We start from the raw sequence: 4631 nt of genomic DNA on the forward strand, positions 1-4631 counted from the left end.
AAAAAAAAAAAAAGAAAGAAAAAAAGAACATTAAAATTCACCAAACTGTGTGCTTAAAATGGGTGCATTTTATTGTTTGTGAATTACACTGCAGTCCAGTTTGACTTAAAAAGGAAAAAAAGAGGTAGCAGCCACTGAAGAAGTGGGTTGGCACATGGCTGGCATGTGGGTATAGTGGTTTCAGAACCCTCAGGACCTGGGGAGAAGTGCTCAGTGTTTGAGAGGCAGGGCCAGCCCCCAGGCGTTCTCTTAATCCAGAGCAGAGGGAGGAGGCCGGGAATGAGGGGAAATGGCCCCAGCACAGAGCCTTTTTGAGCACGGGGCCGGGTGCAGGTGCTTGGATCGCACGTCCATGATGCCAGCGTGATGGTGGGCGCAGCCCTCCCACCCCAACCGAGGAGCTCCCAGGTTCCTTAGCAGGGGGCCTGGGGTTGGCGCCTAGCTCACAGCAGGAACCAGGGTAGGCAGAAGGCACCTCCCTCCACATGGTCCACCGGTAAGACCTCTCATACCACAGAACCTTCTCATACACTTCATCTCCTGGTGTCTTCAGCCAGCCCTGGGAGATGGGCCAGGCAAGGGCTAGGGCTCCATTTACGGATGAGGAGCCCGAGGCCCAGAATGGGCGGGTGATGCCGTCCCCAAGGCCCTCTGGTGATCTGAGCATCTAGCTTGCATCATGGTGGCCAGGCAGGGTGTGAGGCTCAGATGGGCTGGGGGTCCTGCGGACAAGGCGGTCGGCTCCAGGCTTCCCAGCCACGCTGCCTCCACCCCCACCCAGGCCGGCCTGAGTCCAGCTCTGTCCAGCCCACTGCCTGGAGCCCACAGGCCAGGATGGGGCGGCCAAGGTAAACAGAGGTCTCCTTACCTCACAGCTGCTCACCCAGGAGGGAATTCCGGGGCAAGCCCTGGCACGCTTCTAAATGGCAACTACCAAAATCCTCCTGGGGACCCTGCCCCTCCAGAGACCAGGACTCTGTGCTCCTCAGACCCCACGCTCCAGTCCTCACAGTGGTGGGAGGGGCCCCGGTGGGGCTGCATTAGGAGAAATGGAGGCACAAAATCAGAGCAGGGAGGAGAAGGGAAGCTGGACATGCGCACAAAGGCCCCCGAGTGTCCACAGTGGCTTTACCCAGCATAGGCCCCAGATGTCCATGAACTGATGAAGGATAAGCAAGCTGCAGTATGTCCAGGCAACCGAGAGGAACCAACCATCGAGGCACGCAACCGCCACGTGAAGCCTAAACCGCTGAGCTGAGCACAGGCGGCCAGACACAAAGGAGCTCCTTCTGCCCAATTCCACCTGCCGAACGCTCTGGACGAGGCTGCACAAATCTGCAGTGACAAAGCGGGTCAGTGACTGCCTGGGCCTGGGGGTGCTGGGGAAAGATGGACCATAAGCGGGAGGCGGGGGCGTTCTAGGCTGATGGATTTGCAGGGGGCTGGTGCATTTGTCAAAACTCTTCAAACCCTGTGCCTAACATGGATGCATTTTATTGTATGTGAATTACACCCCAAGACAGTTGGATTTGAAGAAAAAAAAAAAAAAACAGACCGGGCGTTGTGGCTCACGCCTGTAATCCCAGCACTTTGGGAGGCCGAGGCGGGCAGAACGCGAGGTCAGGAGTTCGAGACCAGCCTGGCCAACATGGTGAAACCCCATCTCTACTAAAATACAAAATTAGCCAGGTGTGGTGATGGGCGCCTGTAATCCCAGCGACTCGGGAGGCTGAGGGAGGAGAATCACTTGAACCCAGGAGGCGGAGGTTGCAGGGAACTGAGATCGCGCCACCACACTCCAGCCTGGGTGACAGAGTGAGACTCCATCTCAAAAAAAAAAAAAGAAAAAAAAAGAGATAAGTGCCAGAGAGGAGGTAGATGTGGCCACATGCTAGCCCAGCCCACAGGAGTCGTCTTTATTTTTATTTAATTAATGTATTTATTTTGAGACAGGCTCTCACTGTGTCACCCGGGCTGGAGTATAGTAGCGTGATCACGGCTTGCTGCAGCCTCCACCTCCCAGGCTCAGGAGATCCTCCCACGTCAGCGTCTCAAGTAGCTGGGACTATGGGCATACACCACCATGCGCAGCTAATTTTTTTTCTGTTTTGTTTTGTTTCTTGAGACTGAGTTTCACTTTATCCCCCAGGCTGGAGTGCAGTGGCTCAATCTCGGCTCACTGCAATCTCGCTGTCCCAGGTTCAAGCAATTCTCCTGCCTCAGCCTCCCGAGTAGCTGGGATTACAGGCTCCTGCCAACACTCCCAGCCAATTTTTGTCTTTGTAGTAGAGATGTGGTTTCACCATGTTGGCCAAGCCAGTCTTGAACTCCTGACCTCAGGTGGTCTGCTCGCCTTGGCCTCCCAAGCAGCTGGGGGCTATACGCATGCGCCACCATGCCTGGCTAATTTTTTTTTTCTGTATATTTTATAGAGACAGGATTTCACTATGTTGCCCAGGCTGGTCTCGAACTCCTGAGCTCAAGCAATCCTCCTGCCTCAGCCTCCCAAAGTGCCAAGATTACAGACATGAGCTACCAGCCCTGGCCTCCCAGGAGTTCTCTTAATCTAGGGCAGAGAGAGGCCAAGGATGAAGGGAAATGATCCAGAGGGATGGCGGAGGACCAGGAGGGTGGGACGCTTTAAACACACGGGAGGGGGGCTTCAGCCAGGTCACACCCAGAGCTGGGGGATAGAAGAGGCCTGAGAAGCAGCCCAGGTCCAGGCAATGGGAGATGCCAAACCTGGGGGCCCACGCTGTACTCCCCAGGCCTCCCCATAGCTGTTGGTCGTCCCCCAACCTCCCCTTGATAGCCTCTGCCAGGCTGGCCCAGGGCCCTTCTCCAGTCAGGGTCTAGGGGGCTGTGTGGCATCAGAGGAATCTCTGGCCCAGATGGTGTCAAGGTTGGACTGGGGTACGGTCCTGGCATCCTCAGGCCCCTGAGTGACTAAGGAGACCTGTTGGAACCCGTGTCTGCTCCCTTGAGGGCTCCAGCCAGCCTCCAGCCTCCACACTGCACAGAGCCGCTAAATTTAGCCAGGACGGGGAGGCTGTCCTGGGGCCGAGTGCTTGGCAGCAAGGCTGTCTCCCTACAAGGCCCGGCCCAGTACCCGAGCCGGCCACCCGGTCTTTGGGCTTATAAGGCAGGACTGGCAGCTCTCAAGTGCTGGAGGCTTGGAGTGGGCCCGGGGCCAAGCCCTCAGACTTTGGGGAGCCTCCTTCCCAGCCACCAGCAGACAAGGAAACTACTTACTGTGTGACCATGGGCCAGGGACTCCACCCCCACAGCCTCAGTCTCCTGATCTGTCAAATGCAGGCTCTAGGACCTGCCTCATGGGGCTGTTGTGAGGAAAACCCTGCCGGACTCCAGAGTGTGGAACTCTGGCCTCTGCCCTGCCCACCTCAGCCCCAAACGCCCAGAACAAAGGCAGGTGTCTGTCCCTGAGGACGCTGGGGCAGGGCCCAGGGGTGAGAAATCACAGACCTTGGATCAGAAAGATGCATTTTAGAGCCAGTGAAAGAGACATTGACCCCGGCAGCTGGCTGTCTTGCTCTTGTGGAGTTAGCAGCAGCAGGGAAATAAATGTAGGTCCCTGGGGTGCACTTTGGATATGATAAGATCCCCAGATGAGACGGTGCTCCAGGCCAGGCCGCTTTCTCAGGGCCAGCGCCAGGGCCCAGGCTGTCACGGAAGCACGTGTGTGTGCTCCAAGCAAGTCTGTTGGCCCATCAATCTGTCCAAGCAAGTCTGTCGGCCCATCCGTCTGTCCGAGCAAGTCTGTCGGTCCATCAGTCTGTCCGAGCAAGTCTGTCGGTCCATCAGTCTGTCCAAGCAAGTCTGTCGGCCCATCCGTCTGTCCGAGCAAGTCTGTCGGTCCATCAGTCTGTCCAAGCAAGTCTGTCGGCCCATCCGTCTGTCCAAGCAAGTCTGTCGGCCCATCAGTCTGTCTGAGCAAGTCTGTCGGCCCATCAATCTGTCCAAGGAAGTCTGTCGGCCCATCCGTCTGTCCGAGCAAGTCTGTCGGTCCATCAGTCTGTCCGAGCAAGTCTGTTGGCCCATCCGTCAATCTCTCTGTCAGCAAGTGTGGCTCGTTGGAGAAGGAGGAGGCGGAGGAGGAGGAGGAAGACGTGGTGGTGGTGTGAGAGGAACAGACGTAGATTGAAGAACTTCCTGACCTTCCTTCCTTCCCTCCCTCCCTCTCTTCCTCTCCCCTCCCTCCCTCTTCCTTCCTCCCTTCCTCCCTCCCTCCTTTTTTCCTTCCTTCCCTCCTTCTTTCCTCCCTCCTTCCTTTCTTCCTTCCTTCCTCCCTCCCTCCTTTCTTCCCTCCCTCCCTCCTTCCTTCCTTTCTTCCTTCCTTCCTTTCTTTCTTCCTTCCGTCCCTCCTTCCCTTCATCCTTCCCTTCCTTCCCGTCCCTTCCTTTCTCCTCCTTCCCTCCCTCCCTTCCTTCTCCCCTCCCTTCCTTCTTTCCTTCCTTCCTTCCTTCCTCCCTTCCTTTTCCTCCCTCCCTCCCTTCCCTCCCTCTCTTCCCTTCCCTCCCTTCCCTTCCCTTCCTTCTCCCTCCCTCCCTTCCTTCCTCCCTCCCTCTCTTCCCTTCACTCCCTCCCTCCCTTCCCTTCCTTCTCTTTCTTTC

General features: G+C 56.8%; 1 long non-coding RNA gene across 1 annotated transcript; it reads right to left on the reverse strand.

Annotated features, from left to right (window-relative positions):
- Positions 1-561: 561 nt before the first annotated feature.
- On the reverse strand, positions 562-1329 carry LOC108520718 (uncharacterized). Its single transcript, XR_001882987.1, has 3 exons — positions 1133-1329; positions 869-1035; positions 562-722 (listed from the first exon to the last, which is right to left on the reverse strand). It is a non-coding gene; the product is annotated as an uncharacterized LOC108520718 (long non-coding RNA).
- Positions 1330-4631: the final 3302 nt, after the last annotated feature.

The sequence above is a fragment of the Rhinopithecus bieti genome, unplaced genomic scaffold (assembly GCF_001698545.2).
Source record: "Rhinopithecus bieti isolate Rb0 unplaced genomic scaffold, ASM169854v2 scaffold_54056, whole genome shotgun sequence".
NCBI lineage: Eukaryota > Metazoa > Chordata > Mammalia > Primates > Cercopithecidae > Rhinopithecus > Rhinopithecus bieti.